The following is a 17,853-nucleotide window of genomic DNA, read 5'->3' as shown; positions in this document are numbered from 1 at the left end:
AAACAAAACAGCAAGGAAATAAAAAAAAATAGCCCAGCTTGTGTTGCAGACCAGATGTGTCCTGAATGGAGGCAGGGACAGATCTCCTTGGAGGCTTTGTCTCACGCTTTTCTGCCCCCCCAGCTATTATGGCTGTATATTTATAGATTTTTCTGTGTCATCCCTGGGAAGACAGCTTATAGGCCCAGTCTAAGCAAAATTCCTTGTGATCTCCATGGGAGCAGGAGCAGCTTCCTAGCCTTCATCATGGCTTTGTTGCTTCATCTCATCTAGGAGGAAACCAGAAATGAATTTTCAATCTAAATTGAAAGGTTATGGCAATTTTAGCAATGGCAATTTAGTAAATCAGCTTTAGATAAGGCTTTCAGTGGCAGACATGACTCTAGAGAACTCAGATGGAGAAATTCTGTTATTATTAATCACTGTACCTGAAGGTTTCAACTCTGTAGCAAATGCCAAAGTCATGTTCACAGAATCACAGAAATGCTGAGGTTGGAAAGGATCTCTGGAGATCATCTAGACCCTGCTCAAGCAGGATCACCTAGAGAAAATTGCACAAGATCACGTCCAGGCAGGTTTTGAATATTTCCAGAGAAGGAGACTCCACAGCTTCTCTGGAGAACCTGTGCCAGTGCTCCACCACTCTCACAGTAAGAGTTCCTTATATTCAGGCGAAACTTCCTGTGGTTCAGTTTCTGCCCATTGCCTCTTGTCCTGTCACAGGGGACAACTGAAAAGAGTTTGTCCCTGTCCCCCTGACACCCTCCCTTCAGGTACTTGTACACATTGATAAGATCCCCCCCCAGGCTTCTCTTCCCCAGGCTGAAGAGGCCCAGCTCTTGCAGCTGTTCCTCATAGGGCAGGTGCTCCAGCCCTCTGATCATCTTTGTAGCCCCACACTGGACTCTCTCCAGTAGCTCCATGTCTCTCTTGTAGTGGGGAGCCCAGAACTGGACACAGTACTCGAGATGAGGCCTCTCCAGGGCTGAGTAGAGGAGCAGGATCACCTCCCTCGACCTGCTGGCAACACTCTTCCTAATGCACCCCAGCAGACCATTGGCCTTCCTGGCCACAAGGGCACATTGCTGGCTCATGGTTAACTTGTCATCAACCAGCACTCTCAGGTCCTTCTCTGCAGAGCTGCTTTCCAGCAGGTCAGACCCCAGCCTGTACTCGTGCCTAGGGTTATTCCTCCCTATGTGCAGGACTCTGCACTTGCCCTTGTTGAACCTCATGAGGTTCCTCTCTGCCCAACTCTCCAGCCTGGCCAGGTCTCTCTGAATGGCAGCACAGCCCTCAGGTGTGTCAGCCACTCCTCCCAGCTTGGTATCATCAGCAAACTTGCTGAGGAGGCACTCTGTCCCCTCATCCAGGTCATTGATGAAGAAGTTGAACAGGGATGGGACCCAGTACTGACCCTCTGGGGGACAACGCTAGATGCAGGTCTCTAATTAGACTCAGCACCACTGACGACAACCCTCTGAGCTTTGCCTTTCAGCCAGTTCTCAATCCACCTCACTGTCTACTCATCTAACCTACACTTCCTGAGCTTCTCTAGGAGGATGTTATGGGAGACACTGTCAACAACCTTGCTGAAGTCAAGGCAGGTAACATCCACTGCTCTCCCTTCATCTACCCAGCCAGTCATGCCATCCTAGAAGGGTATCAGATTGGTTAAGCAGGATTTCCCTTTGGTGAATCAATGCTAACTCCTCCTGATCACCTTCTTTTTCTCTACATGTTTAGAAATGACATCCAGAATGAGCTGCTCTATCCCCTTTCCAGGGATGGAGGGACTACTGTCCTGTAGTTTCCTAGGTCCTCCTTTTCTGAAGATTGAAGTTTTTTGAAAACTGAACGTTATTTGAATTTGTTGTACGTTTTACATTACAATTCTGAGTCCACCTACTACCATATATTTGAGGATCTAATTTCCCTAGAAAAGTGCCATGGAGTGTTACGCACTGTGTATTTGTAATATATGGGATGCACATTAGGTCCATAGAAAGGTTATGTGTCTTCAGGATCAAACTGATAGATCAGCTCAGAAATCTGGATTTCTTTGTGCAAATGCCTGCTTCTCTCTGGAAAGCCTACCAATACAATTTATTGTATTAGAATGATACAAAACTACTATAATACCGTGAGAAGGCAAATACAGTCTGTGTACAAATAGAGTTGCAAGATAAGGAGAGAAGATGGCCAGAAAACCATGAGACAAATGCAGGTGTCCTTTTCTGACCTCATCCTGTGAAATCTCTAGATTCTAGAGGACAATCTCTACTTTTCTCTAGAGAAGAACCTCCTCTTTAGTGTCTTCAATCTCAGATTTCAAACTGCATCAGCAAGGAAGTCAGTTATTTTCCCTGTTTTTTCTGGAGCAGAAACTCGGACAAAATTACTTATTTCAGGTTGCCCAACCAGCCAGTAGCAAAGGCGGTAAGAGAAGCTGAGTCTTAAAAATCCTAGTTCAGGAAGTGCAGGGCAGTTTTTCAAAGGGCAATCTATAGGCAGGGATAAAATCAATCTCTAGAAGAGTGATCAAATGAAATTCTGCTGCTGGAAGGTAAACAGAATCCCTCTTTTTTTCTGCAGCCTGTGGAATGAGCTTATTTGGATCCAACAGTGCAACATGAATCACAATATGGAATATTTGAGCCAAAGGTCAGCCACAGGGGGCCAATTATTAACATATGGCATTTATCTGTCTCCTTCTTCCATAAAGATGCAGCATACTGGGCAATTAAACTTTGGAGTGCCAGTGTAGAGCGTATTCTTTCTTTTCCACTGCTCTTTGTGATTTGATCCAGAACTATTTCCTTTCATTATATGTTCAGAAGAAGAGGAAGCGAATGTGGCATCCTGATCTTCATTATTAATACACAGGAAAACTTAGGGTAAAACCCTTTCATGCCTGTGGCTTTGTCTAAAGAAAATCCTGCAAACTCAGATGTCGTATTGTTCAGCTCCTATATGTATTTATGTATCTATGTGCATAGTAGATATTTCTTCAGATACTTACCTGATGTCTCTGCAGAATTATGGTATGGAAAAATCTTTATAGCAACCCGCATTCTGGTTATTTAAATTTATTAAATTAAAAATCTAAAAAAAAAAAAAAAAAAAAAAAAAAGCGCCATTTAAAATTGGTATCTTTGAACAAAGAAAACTGCATTCTCATATGGTGCAAGTCAGTGCTGCTCCAGGTTATCTGGAATAACAATAGTGGTATACTACCTGGGCAAGGCTCATCTCGTGTTTATAAATGCAAGTAGGTAATGGGGAGGCATTTTGTCACTTTGGAAAAAGAAATTACATATAGCTCAAGAATTTCTACAGAAGGCATCTTGCTGAAGCTTGTCAGAAACTGCCTTTTATAACCAGCAGAAGCACTTATCCAATTCTGATATAGACACTTAAGATAGGAGGCCTGAACCTCCCCCTAACAGTATCTACCACTCCCACCCTATGTGACCTGCTTAGACAAGACATCTACTTTCAGACAACTAAAATTAAGCAGGGGGAATCCCACAGAAACTGACTCTCTACTCCACTTTGTTTCTGTCAAAAGAAAGATATTATTTAAGGTTATATTATGGTAATACTCAAAGGCTGGGTGCGGTGCAGACACAGAGTAATATGCAGTCTCTATACCCACAAAGATGACAACACAAATAATTAAAGGATGACCTTGCTTTTAATCCTGAAGTTTAACTGAAAAGAAATATAAATGCCAACAGGCAATTAAAATATATAATATAAAATTTTGATTCACAAGACATCAGAATGCCAAACTGCTTACTTCCCATGATGCTTAGACAATAGCATGACTATATATTTTTGACTATGTTAATTAAAAAAAAATTATCTCGTTAAGTATTTCCAGTACATCATTCTGTCTAAGAGCTCTTCTAAAGTGCAGCCAGCTTATTCATGGTTCAGATTTCAATATATTGCTTTTCATTTAAAGTAAAGTGATAGCGTCTTATGCAGTGCTTTTCATCTAGAAAGATCCTTGAGGTTTCTTCAGGTGCTTTTTGGAATTTCAGCACCCATGACACTGGTGGAAGAAGGCTTCTCATGATTATAATTCATTGGTGGCCAAATTTCCTTATGACATGAACCACGTACAATAATTTTCATATGGTCAGGAGCCATATTATATGCCTAAAAGAAGCAAGAGGAACTCCAATAATTTGAGTGGTCCATGGATAGGAGACAGGACAATCCTCAAGTGTCCCCTTTCCTCACTGCAGGATGAAGCTGGGCTGGACCCATGGGTAGCAACCCTTACTGACTCACTTCTTCTCCACTCAGGGATTTGGGACATCTAGCAGCTCTTGTGCCAGCACAGGCCCACTGGCAACCAAATGCCTTAGCCCCATCCCTTAAATTGCTTGTTAGAGGTTTGACTCAGAGCTATCACTTCCCACGGAGTAAGGAAATTAAACACTAGGAGAATAGATTGATCTCAGCCATCATTGACCCTCAGATGTGTTCTTGGCGAGTCCTTTCAGTTTTCTGCCTCTGCCTCTCTGTCTTCCTCTTTCTTACATATGTACAGCAATAGTTTTCAAGTCTGGATATAACCATGGGGGTTGCAAGGCATTACTATCATTTCGTCCAACACAAGCTGATGGTATGTGTGGGGACAAACTTTGTTAAATCTGCACCTGGCACAGTGAGCAATACTATGTAACTGCACTTAACTGAACGTAACACTAGAACAAAGCAGCTATCACCATCAAAAATGCCTGTGCTCCTTTGACAAGCCATGGCAAGATACCCAGAAATTGTAGGTAGCTTCAGCAAAGTGTTACATTCCATTTAAAGGTGTGGATATGCAGTATCTGTTGGAGGAGACAGTACATATCACACCAAAAAAAAAAAAAAAAAAAAAAAAAGCTGCCTGAGATCAGAAAGGGTTGGTAAACATTGATGTAGAGTGTCAGATTTCAGAGCAGGGACAACTGCTTGCGCAGTGTCTAATTCAACAGAAATAAAGAACTTGATCAGTTCTAAAGTCTCTTTAGAAGCCGAACAGTTAATGCTTGTGTACAGAAACGATATGAAGAGGTCAGTAAGGTCAAGAATGCAAAAGACGGGAAAGCCAGCGTTCCAGTCGGCCTTGCAGCTCCTTTTCTTTGCTGTTCGGTTCTCTGATCGTACACCTTTTGCTCCCCACAAGCTTTGGACAGAGAGTTGCTCACAGACTAGGCAACTCTTCAGTATTTTTACTCCTCATTCATCTAGGCACATCATTTTACTGCATTTAATGCAAAATAATCATTTTTATGAGGTATTTCTCTCTATAGTATCCACGGACTCTACTTACAGGAGCCAGTACACCTTGCAACACTCCTGTGAAGGAAAGTGCATCTGGGGAATGAGGCTGGCCATAACCAAGGCTGACACTGCGAACATGGACCATGCAAGTGGGGACCCAACTTGTAATGCTGCTATTTACTTTCTGAGGAGCATGTAGCATTTTATATCATTTTGTTTGTTCACATGATAGCTCTCATTGCATCTCTTAGTTCTTGGCATCTGTAAATCCGATCCCCAACCGACCTAAACTGAGCCAGAACAGAGAGCAGCCATGCATGCTTTGGCTTGCATCCATGTGCTCGGTTTCACAGAGATACTTTGTTGCTTCCCTTTTTCCTAGTGGTGGAATAGCTCCACACAAAGACCTGGGCAGGCTTCAATACACGCCAGCGCTCAGGATTTCCGCCTTGCCCCGCAGAAAACACTAGTTCTCTGGAAAGAGCAGCAGCACCTGCTGAGCACCCCACACGCCTCCCACGACGACTCCTGGGGATGGGCTTTGTGGAGGGGACGGGCCCCTCTCCCGAGGCAAAGCGACGCGGGGCGCTGGGCCCCCAAGCGCGCTCCGGCGGGCCCGGCAGCTTCCCCTCCCTCGGGGAGCGAAGACGCCGCCGTCGCCTCGCTGTGACGCAGCTCGTCTGCTCTGAGGAAACTGGGGGTAATCCTGCGGATAAACATACAAAATAAGCTGATCAAATCCAAGTATGTACGCGAACATATAAACATAAGTTTCAAGCCCCAAAGGTCTTTTTTCGGGCTTGTTCCCAAAGCTCCCACGCGGGACCAAGGACGCTGCAGTCCTGGACCCACCTCTGCAGCCGGGACGGGCCCGGCTGCACCTGAACGCGCCTTCCGTGACCGGTGGGGACACCCCCGGGGGGCGGGCGGAGCCACACCGGCTCTGGGCGGTGGGGAGAGAGGGAAATAGGGGAGAGCGCCAGATTTATGAGAGAAAATAAACCAGAAGAACAGCACAGAACAGCACAGAACAGAAAAGAAAAGAAAAGAAAAAAGAAAAGAAAAAAGAAAAAAGAAAAAAGAAAAGAAAAGAAAAGAAAAGAAAAGAAAAGAAAAGAAAAGAAAAGAAAAGAAAGAAAAGAAAAGAAAAAAGAAAAGAAAAGAAAAGAAAGGGCAGTGGAGGTCAGGCAGCGGGTCAGACGCCTCGGCCGGTGTCGGCTCGGGGCTGGCGCCCTGCCCCCGGGGCCGGCGGGCGCGCCCCCCCCTCCCCTCTCCTCACGGCGGGCGGCGGGCGGCGGGCGGCGGCGCCACTCGGCGGCGGGCCCGCCCCCTCCGCGCCTCGCCCCGCCCCCTCCGCGCCTCGCCCCGCCCCCTCCGCGCCTCGCCCCGCCCCCTCCGCGCCTCGCCCCGCCCGCCCCGCCGCTCCCTCGGCGGCGCCGCGGCCGGCGCGGCGCGTGTGGCGGCGCCGCGCCACAAGTCAGTCAGCGAGCGAGCGAGCGAGCGAGGCAGCGGGCGGGCAGCCGCCGGCCTCCTTCCCGCCGCGCCGCGCCGCGCCGCGCCTCGGGGCGTCGCCCGCCCCCGTCCCCCGCGAGGTAGGTGCTGTGCGCGGCTCTCCCGGCGCACAAAGGAGCGGCGAGGGGCGCCGGTCCCCCCGCGCTGCGCCCCGCGGCCTCGGCGCTCCCGCGGCGGCCGCGCCGGGCCGGGCCGGGCCGGGCCGGGCTAGGGGGGGGGCGCGCGCTGGCGGATGATCCTTCAGTTTTTTTTACCTCAGGAGTGATGAGAAAAGGTGAAAAACGCAACAAAGGAGGCCGGATCCTTCGCGTAGCCGGGGGAAGCGGGGCGTGCGGGCGGGGATGCGGTGCGCCGGGGTGGCTCCCCCGAGCGGCGGGGGCCCGGGCTGGGCCGCCCCGGGAGGCACCCGGCTCCGCAGCTGGGCGGTTGTGCGATTTATTCACTTATTTATTATTTATTTCCAGATAATGGAAGTTTTTTTTTTTTTAAATCCTCTCTCTCCTCTCTTGGCTCGCCGGTGCGGCGGGGCTGGTTGCGGGGGGTTTTGTTCGCCAACCTGTGAAGCGACTCCTGCTCCCTCGCAGGGTTTCGGGGTCCCCCTGCGCCGGCAGCGGGCCGCACCGGCGGGAGTTCGCGCCGCCGCCGCGGCCTCTCCCCGCTACCTGCTGCGGCCCGGTGCGTCCGGCAGCGCGCGGCGTCGCGCAGAGATCAGAGGTGGAAAGGGGAAAACACGTTCCTTCGGCGCTGCAGAATTATCTCTTGTATTTTCCGTCCCGTCAAACGTGAATTCAGAGCAGCGGCCGCAGCCGAACGTCCGACGCGTGGAGGAGCTTGCCGGGTGGATGTTTCCCAATGAGTCTTTAGTGAGGAAGTAAAAACTGGCCGTGGTGCCAGCCTCAGAGCCTGGCTCTGTCTCTCCAGGCGTCCGCTCCTGCAACTGCGATTCCGTCGGAGTTTGCCTGGACGGCCCAGAGAGTTCAACCGTCTAGGTTTTCCTGTGTGTTGGCTTGCAAGCCAGTACGACTGGCCAGTATAACTGCACGGTTAAGTGCCTTGGGAAAATCTGGGTGTTCGCTAGGGCTAGGGATGCAATGCAGAAGGTCTATGTAGCTAAAATACTTGCTCGCTTCTTCCATTTGTTTGTTTATTACAGTTAAAGAGACCTGTCGTATGTCAGTACTGTGTGAATGATTGCTCGTGGTGGGAGTATTGTTGTATATCCCAGTGCAGAACAGCCCTGCTGCCAGAAAGTTATTCATTTTTGCACTAAATCCCGTAGCACCAACTAGGATATTGAACTTTCATTGACTTGGCAGAGAAGTAGGAACCTGGAAGAACATTGTTAAAATAGGAGCATTTGCTTGTGGATCTTGCAGGCAATTTGAGATGCAGTGAAACTGTCTTTAATCTCCTTTTGATCCGAATGGGACACTGAGAACCTCTTGCTTCCTTGGTGGTTGTTTTCATAGCAATATATGGGCAGACAGCATGCACTATGAATGTGATAGCTGCTTGCTTACTGTTGGTGGTATTTGCTCAGCAACAATAAACAGTTGTTTGCTAGGCTTTATTAAAAACAACCACAAACACCCTGTATCTTCTAACACAAAGCCTTTATTGTCTTAAAGCAACTGTGGGCCAATTTCATGCTTGGTGTAGTTCCACTGATGTGAGTGGAGTTTTGCCAGGGATGGTTTTGGGCAGGTGAAGTGTCTCTAGTGTTTTTCAGAGTTCACAACATTTGAGAATAGTGTTGCTATTTTATCTCCAGCACTTTGGTATTGTTAATTAAAAGGTTATGCTGATAGGCCTGCAAATAGGGGGTAGTGATGGGAGGGTCATCTGATCAGATTATCTAAGTACTCTCCCCGCTTACTTTCTCCTCTTTGTTTCAGTTCTTATGTCCCTTAATTTATGATCTCACTTCTTTTTCAGTCTTGGCATCTTTTTTCTCTCTTCAAAGTTAAGAAGAAGTTTCTCTGAACTCACCTGGGGCATTTAAAGGTTTTGAGATTAGCTGTATTGAACTGTCCTACGGTAACAGTCCACTACTAGGTAAGTAAAGAATTGTGCAGCAGCTGCAGTTCTAAGGTCTTTCCTTCCTTGCACATGCCTCTTCTTTACAAGCTCATCTGGGTAGTAACTGCACTCAGTGCATTTGCTGAAGTGGCAGATTGTTTGACAGAGTCGCATAGTGCAATGACCAGGCTTGAGATAGATGGAATAGATCAGGGTGGAGGTGGGGAAGTTCACTGAATTTTTGCATAATGCTGCACTCATGATGTTGAGAAACAGAAATGTTTTGGAGTATCCCCCTTCATAATGTCAGTAAAGAAGAAAAAAAGTCTAAAAAAGTGGAGCAGAAGAAAAAGTGGTAAAGATAAAAGCAAACATTCTTTTCACTAGCTGAGGGAAAAAAGAGTGGAATTGTTTAACTATTAATTGGCTTTAATAGAACGTATTTGGCTCTATCAAAGTTTCAGTATGATCTTACTGAGGAGAGCTATGTTATCTTTGTATCCAGTCAGCAACATGAAATATATGTGGCCAGCCCTTAGGCTCTGCTGTGGCAGTTTGAAGTTTCAGTGGTCAGCTTTGCAAAATCTTTACTGAGCCTTTTTTTGTTTCTGATGTTTGTATGCTGTACAACTTTGGATCAACCTATTTTAACCTTGTAAGTATGCAAAAAGAACATGTCAGATGCAATTTCCAGGTGATACTGTTCTGGCATTTTTGGAAGAAGAAAGCATCAGTGAGCAAGATCCACACACCATCTAACTGAGGGGGAAAAAAGTGTTTAATATTTCTTAAAATCAGTAACTAGTTTAAAGTTTATTCTGGTCTGGCCAGGCTTGACATATGCTTGAGTATCAGAGGGAGTATGATTTGCAACTTAACATGAAGTTGCAAAAATCTCACAACTCTTTTCTCTTTACTTGAAGAAAATGTAAGTTACAGTTTAATATAAGCCAACAGAAGAGTTCAGCTGTGGAAAGGGAACTGGCCACATTCTAGCCTGAACATAAAGATGTAAATTTGATAGGAAAAACTTCTTAATAGAAAGAAAAGCTCTTTGGCTAGAACTACATTTCTCAATTATACTTCCTTTCTCCCTGTGCTGTGAATCATCAGACTCATCTTGTGTGTGTTATGTTAATGCTTCCAAAATCATGCTAAAGTGGCAAGGTGCTTGTCTTCTCACTGCTGCTATCATTTTGCAGGTGAGAAAATTGAAGCACAAAAAGTAAATGGACTTGTCCATGATTACACAGGAAATGCGTAGTGATGCCAGAACTTGAACTCATGTCACCCAACCTCTTGGCTAGTGCTGAAAGGAGCGAACTGAACTTTCCCCTGCACAAGCCACGCAGAGTGAAGAAGCATAATCTAAACTGATTGTACAGTGGGATATAAAAGGCAGTTTGGTTACCTGGCTCTGCACAGTTATTGGGTGAATTCTTCCATCAACAACAAACCTTTATGTCAGTCCTTGTTAGAGTTAAAAAAAATAAAATAAAGTTTTTTGCGAGGGAAAGTGCTTAAACAAAAACACTAGCACACATAGGGGAGAGAAGAAGGCAACAGGATGCATTTTTCTTCACCTTACTACCCCGCATTTAAATAGATTGGTGCTGGGTTTCCAGATTGGTCTCTGGGTGTATCTTTGGGTAGGTCTTTCATCTTGCCTGTCGTACAGATGCATGTGCACAGGTGCCAGCACGATGGAAGTGAAGGCTTTGCACAGCCGGCAGGTCAGGGGAAGAGCAGGACTGTCTCCCTGTGACCCGTGTGGTTAGGTCAGATGATGTGACTGCAGATCCCCACCCTGAGAGACCAGGCTCATGATTCCTTTTCATGGTGTTTTCTAAAATGAATAGTGGAACTTTTGTCATGCACAGTTGCTTATATAGCTGCTGTTTTCACTCAGCTGCTGTTCCACTTCTGTGCATTGCTCTGAAGAGCTATGCGTGTTGCGCAGCAGTGGGGAGCTGAGTATTTTCTTGTGGCAGAAATCGTCTGGGAAATGTATGAACAGGCAGTCTTGACACCTGTGACAAAAGGAAGGATGTGGTCCAGCAGAACCATTTCTTCCTCTTTTCATACAACCTGAAAATTTGCTGGAGGGTACCTGCTACTTCTGTATTTCATGATGCTGAAAATACTGAAGTTTGAAGTAATGTTTGTAGTTACAACACTGAGGCTGGTAGTTGACTGTTTCAATTGCAGAGTATGTCATAATCTTAAGCATTACTTTCAAAACATATTTTGAGCTGGCAGCTTACTTCTTGTATTTAGGACTGCACTATAAAATCTTGGGGAGTTGAAAGGCAAGAAAGTCACAGGTGAGGGAGCAATGGTTCCAAGTAGTATCTATAAATGAATAAGCCTCAAAGACTTTGGGACATTCATGTGCAATTACCTGTCCACTGGCCCCATGATATTTTTAAATAACATTTCAGATCAGCAGTTACTCTAATTTTTTAACCTGGGTCTGTAGTTGACATAGCAGGGTTCATAGTGCAATTTGCATTTGAATATGGAACTGTTCAGCCTGGAGGTAATTGAAGCTGCACAGGTAATCAAGTTTGCACAGATGGGACAAGAATCCTAGTTTTACGATGAGAGCAAGGAGTTACAAATGCAATACCCTTTGCCTTACTTACTCTGTTTAGTAGCTCCTGGATTTGCTTGTATTTATTAAATTTCTCTGGCAACATGAAGCTAGAAGACTGTCTCTTGTGTAAGTACATGCTCTTCATCAAAGAGAGTCAGTTAGAAATGGAGGAACAAATTCCTTCCATTTAGATGAAGTGTGTTTCTTTCATTATTTTACATTTATACTGAAATTTCAAGCAATATACTTGTTTGCACAATAGATCTGAAATGCCCTATTCTGTCCTCTGGTATATTTTAGGCTGTTACATTTACTGCCCCTCTGTACCAATTGCACTAGAGAACTATCTCTGGAATGATGGAGCATGAAATCCTTGTTATAAGGAGAGATTTAATGGTTTGGCCAACAGGCTTGCTCCTTGTTTTGGTGGGATGAGTCTCAGTTTTATCCTCTTCTCAAGAATTAAAGTTGCCTTTCCTGTAAGCTAAAATCCACAAGTTTTTCTGAAGGAGGAGATGTCCTCATATTTGACTTTTTTGTAGAAGTGCTCCCTCAACTTTGCAGAATAGTGTGCTATAAGGAGTTTGGAGGGGAAACTGTCCTCAAATTACTTGGTATAGTGTAAAGGGAAACTTGCTTATTTGATTATTAAGGGTTTTCCTGTCCATCTTAGAAAGATATCGAGTTCACATGTTTGTGCCAACTGGTGCTAGCTGACTTGCAGAGTACAGGGCATCTGCTCTGAACTGCAGCCAGCGACACACTGCCAGTCAAAGGTATTTCTATAGCAATGGCATTTTGTGGGTCTTTTGGTGGGTTGGTGAGAGGGGGATGATGATGGGAAGTAACAGAATGATTCTTTTCTCTCCTTGCATGTACACTGAATGGGCATTCATAAGACCTCATGTATATACACAGTCCTTTGTTCTAGTGCAAATAATAAAATAGAGTTAACGGCTCTGGGTATGCAAGATGATGTGACAAAAAGTGGGTCAAGACTGTTCTTGTTCGCATAAATGCGATGCTAATCTAGGCCAATGCCTATGCTGGATGCTTCCAGACCAGCTGGAAAGATTTCACAGGAGCTGGAGTTTGTGCTGTCAGATGGGTGAAGTGTACCTCTTGCTGAGCAGAGCACTTAAGGATGAGGAACAAAATGGATGTTCTTGAATCACTTTGCATGTTAATCTGACTACAGGGGAAAAGCTTTATTGTTTTGTACCTCTGGAGAGCAAGGAATTTAGTTGAGGCCAAGAGGAATTTTTCTTTTACTGGCAGGATGACTTGCTGAGCACCTGTACTGTTTCAGCTGAAATATATGACTTCTAGCTCAGTTTCTTTGTGAATGTCATCAGGGAAAAAGATGTTTTATTGAGTGTCTCATTGCATATTTGCTGCTGATATTCTTCGGATTATCTGCTGTAGTTGAATTCCTTAGTGCTCTTCAAGGAAGACTACATGTTGCTGCCTCTGCCTGCGCTCCCCTGAGCTCTCCTGACTGAACAAGTCATAAACTTTTTAGGAAAACATTTTTCCTTCTTTAGAAAATATCTTTTTAAAACTAACTTTAGCATTAAAGAAATTTCATCTCTCTGAGAAATAGAAAGTGCATCTCTTGGGCTAATGCTGCATCCCACTGAAAAGAGTTACAAAAATATTCCTTTGAGATTCCAGCAACTAGAAGTTCAGCCCCAAAACTTATGAAGACTGCAGTTTGTGAATATCCATATTAATCAGCCTAATACAGAGGATTTATTTTAAAAGGAGTATTAAACAGTGAAGCACAAGTTGGAGATGCCATTGCACCAGAACTCTCTTTTGGGAGAAGCTCAAGTCTGTGCCTATCTCTTTAGTTAGTGAGTGATGAAACTGAGTGATAAGAGGGCAAGGCTGGAGGTATCAGCTGGCCATGCTATACCCCAGAAGTGACATACCTTCCAAGTTCCCTTTATAAAAGCAGATATTTACTGAATGTTCAATAACCTTGATTTTTTTTGTTTGCAATGTGGTTGGTAAGCAGAATAAAAGAAAATCTTTTGCTTGAGGATGTAATGGCAAGTTATTATCTTAAGTTAGAAAATAAGTTGGCCAGCTATTGTTTTGTTTTCCAGTGGCCTGAGGGCCCTTCCCACTAAGCCATTCCTGTCCAGCCACTCCTAAAGAGAGTGTCTGCCCCAAAGAATTTATAGTTTAAATAGGGAAGGAACAGTGAGTGAATGGACATTAAATACACAAAAAGGTGAAGCATCTTTTTTTTTTTCTATGACATTAGTTCAGTCTGTTTTTGCAAATCCAGAATAAAAAGGTATCCTGCCTGTGAGATCTACAATCTTGCCTTGAATGCAGCTGTTTGCTGGAGAGTCAGATTTTTCTGAAACTTCCAGTGTGGTTGCAATTTTATGTATAAAGGTGCCTGTCACTCATGTTTAATGCCTTAGAGGATAAGTTTTTACTTATTCATCTGCCTTATAGGGGTCTATGTACATTCCAGCTAGTTAAGATTTGCATTTTCTCTGAATAAGCACTAAAAAGACATTTCCTCTACCTTGTTACCTGCTTTCAGGCAACAAATAGTATATACAGATCCAAGATGACATATTCCTTTAGTTAATGTAATCCATTTGCTAGCTTCACTTAAAAATTTATTGCAGGGAGAAGGAGCAGAGGCAGATAGCCCAAGTCTCATTTTCTAAGAAAACTGAGATTAAAAACCCCCTTAGATCAGTGCTTTCACTAGAAAATCCCTGGTGTCATTTTTATTGTGAAATTCTGTAAGACCCTTCTAAAAATGGAGACCAGTTCTAGGTACTCTGTCAGAGACTAGTTCTCTGATCAGTAATGCTGGTGTATCTATAAAGCAGCTGGGTTAAGAACTTTGCAGAAGTAGCTTAGATGAAAATATTTTCAAGTCCTGAGAGACTTTCTGGGTGCTGTGACAATGGGCCATATAAATACTCAAGCAGCTAAACTTCCTGATAAAACTACAATTCCAGGATTTGTTTGGTGTCTTCATAATGGAGAGCCATGATTTATAGTGGCTAAGTAATTCCTTCACTTCATTTCCTGAAAACTGTCATGGTGTTGCTGGCACAGGATGACTACAGCATTCAGCCATGGAAGTGTTTCCATTTTTCTGGTGCTGATGTTGTCGTTGCAGGCTTATTCTGTGATGTACTTAGCTTTCTACCCAGCAAGATTCCCAACTTTTAGAATGCTATGCTAGTAAAGCTCTCAAGGTCTGCAATACAAAATTCTTAATTGACAAAATATTCCAATATTGATTCTCAGTAAAATTATTTTATTGAGCTTTTTTTTTCAACCTTCTTGGAATTACACAAGGAAAAAGACCCTCTAGCTGCTGGAGTGGAAAGCTGTGATTTGCATTACTTTTCAGTGTTTCTTTGTTTTAATGTTTAATTCTTGTGACTGCCATCATCTAGTAGTGTATAGGAGGAGGGCTACATTTGTAAGGAATTGTTTTGTGCACCAATAGGCAAAGATTAACTAATGAGCTTTAAGTAGAGAAGTGTATGCTTTCAAAAGAGCTTCTTCCTCCTAAACATTGACTGAAATTGAATTAATAAGGAGTCCATCAAATGGAGAGTAGTAAGCGTTGGTAAACTGGGCTTCATTAAATGACTGTTCTAGTGGATTCTTCCAAATCTTTCTCCCTTTTTATTATTGTAATTTAATTTTTTTATTACAGGTAACACCAAAACTAGTAGAACTAAGTATTAATAAAAGTTTGAATTACAGTGGTAAATTCATTTATTCATTTTGTTATCGTTAGTGATAAAGAAGCCTCAGTTGATTTCCTAAATAATTTGGTGATTCACAAGACTTAAGACTCATCTTTATCTGCAGAGTCACACTAAGGATTTTTCCTTCCTTCCTAATAGGATGTTGATTAGTTGACTGCTAAAACAGCTGCAGGTACTTAATTTACTTTCTGAATACAGATGTTTGAAGAGTGCCATGAGGTTGAGCAAAGAATTTAGAAAGTACCAGATGCACTAATCAACAAAACGTTGTGTCAGAGATCAATCATTACTGTAGAAGCAGTGAAATGTAGAACTTTTAGAGGATATTTCCCTGCTGGAAGGGGAGGGGAAAGAGTTCTGTGCTCTAAAATGCAACTATTCAGATTCTTAAGACTGGATATCTTGGTAATCAATGTGTAATTTTTTTAACCTCCATAGTTAAATGCTACAAACTCAACATGAAATATCATAGTTTGCTCAAATCGGAGGCTCAGACATGTATTGTAAGAAATGGTATCCTTTAGAAAGGAAAGGATATGAAAGCTTAGCAAACAATTTACCAAATTATAATCACTTCAGTTAATGAAGTTAACCTGGGTACTTGCTGCTTAGAGTTTTATAGAGCTATTGTGTATTTAAAAAGCAAACTATAACAGGGCAAACAAATTATCCCAATGTCTATTTGAGGTAGATAATGTTTATTATTGTCCTTATTTTACTGATTGGGAAACAAAGGCTGAATTGATGTGCCTTCAGCTATAACCAATTAGTGGCAAGGATAGAGTTTGAACTCAGGACTTTCAACCTGTTTGTTTTTATTGGTTCAAACATTTGAAAAGGAAGCAAAAAAACAAAAAAAAAGAGAGATAAAATAAACATGTAAACCTTTATGTTTCAAGCAGAAATTTATTACCCCATCATAGAAATCATCTTCCTATCAAGGCCTTTAGGCAAGTATGCAACCTAAAAAGCTATTTCTTACTGAAAACAGGATCTGGTTATATAACGATCTCTTCCTTACTTGCCAGTTCTGACTCTCTTACTTTGCATTTATGGAGTTCACTAGAGCTCAGCTATGGAGCTGACAAATCTTAAACAAATGGGATTTAAATTAAACTTACAGATAACTGAAGTTCAAAGAAGGAGCACCAGGCAAATTCCCCTTTGTCTTGAAGAGCTGCAACAAAATCATGCTGGAGATTTCTTTTACTTTCTTCCAGACAAATTATTTATGTAAGTCGCCCAAACCAGCTGCATTAAATGTGGAAATATAGCTGATTCTAAGACCACTGATTGACGTCTTTGTACAGGAATGCAGGTACAACAATTTAGGACAGGAAATGAAAAATGCTTCATTAAATTGCATTTTTCCCTCTGTTCTGATCATATTATTTTTTATTAGAATTGGACTGAGCATATGATAAACATCTCTTTATGCCTTGGAAAAATTCTTTGGATCACTGAAGGACCACAACCGTTACTGTTTTTGTCCCCCCCCCCCTTTTTTTTAATGTAAAGGAAGGTACATCTTAAAGCATGATGCTTGCTTGCTTCACTAACTTGTGTGCAGAAGTCAAAATAGCACCCTTACAATTTTTCAGGGTTTCAGCGTTTCAGGGTTGTTTTTTTCTTTGTTTGTTTGTTTGAAAGTCTTTCATCAATGTATGATCTGTTTTGAAGCTGTGAAGTTGATTTGGCTAAGGATTTCTTGTTGCATCAAAGGTATACAAGTGAGAAAGATAAATGCAGTTATACTTTACATGTTCAGTTTTCACTCGGGTTTAGAAGAAAGCATCTAGCTGTTAGAATTGGAGGGTATGATTTGCTTCTCCATGAAATCTTTTTGGTGTGGTTGGGAGGTAAAGGAGAAGGAGAGAATGTTGTACCTGATGAATCAACAGTAACACTTTATATTTGAATCTATGTTTTGAAATAATGCCAATGCTAGTTTTCAAATGATTTGGGGCATTAAGGTAGTTCCAGTGGTACACTGTACTGTTATGTTTAACTGGAATGAATCACAGGACTATTTGTGGGCTTTGTGAGAAGATGATAGTCCTATAATAGAGTTGGGGATTTTTTCTTCTTTTTCTGGAGAAGCATTTAGGAAGTGTTTACTTCATTGCAGAACCTAGTGTTTTCAGTCAGTGTTTGCATCACTATTGAAAATGAAGAGAGAGGGAATTTTTAGTGAATTTTTAATGTAAATTTAAGCAATTTCAGACTTTTTTGATGATCATTTACTGTTTCTAAATGTACTTCGTTAAAAAACAAAACATTTTCTTAGTTTTCTGGACTGCTAAATATCTTCTGTACTGGCTGCTGTTTGAATCAGATTCTTTTGCCTTCACTCTGGTGCTTCTGCTTCATCTGAACATGAATTAGCCACCTCTTGACTAATGGAAAACCTAAAGTAAATAAGTGATAGTGCTCACCAGAGAATCAGAAAGTCCAACAGTAAATTGATGGTGCTCTTTAAGCAATTTAAAAAATATTTCTGTAAAACAATTCTTGATAGAAGAGTGGATGAATGAAACTTTAAAACCTGGAATCATTAAAATTTGGGACTTTTAAAGCCCAGATCAGATTTGAATGGGATTACTCTAAAGCCCTTAAAGGAAAGGGAGTAGAAGACAGTGCTTGAAAGGTGCTTTTTTATTATTATGGTTTTTAAATCTT

General features: G+C 42.7%; 1 protein-coding gene across 2 annotated transcripts in view; it reads left to right on the top strand.

The window, feature by feature from the left end:
* Window positions 1-6,797: 6,797 nt before the first annotated feature.
* FAM107B (family with sequence similarity 107 member B) overlaps window positions 6,798-17,853 on the top strand; it is a 61,025-nt gene continuing 49,969 nt past the window's right edge. Inside the window, exon 1 of one of the 2 annotated variants that reach the window (XM_062596660.1) lies at window positions 6,798-6,878. The gene's annotated coding sequence lies outside the window, so the exon portion shown is untranslated. Of the gene's footprint in view, window positions 6,879-8,771; window positions 8,854-17,853 lie in introns of those variants that run through there. The other variant, XM_062596830.1, reaches the window with a different exon arrangement.

The sequence above is a fragment of the Rhea pennata genome, chromosome 1 (genome assembly GCF_028389875.1).
Source record: "Rhea pennata isolate bPtePen1 chromosome 1, bPtePen1.pri, whole genome shotgun sequence".
Lineage (NCBI taxonomy): Eukaryota > Metazoa > Chordata > Aves > Rheiformes > Rheidae > Rhea > Rhea pennata.
The sequence above is the reverse complement of the archived record's forward strand: the minus strand, read 5'-3'. Positions and strand labels throughout refer to the sequence as shown.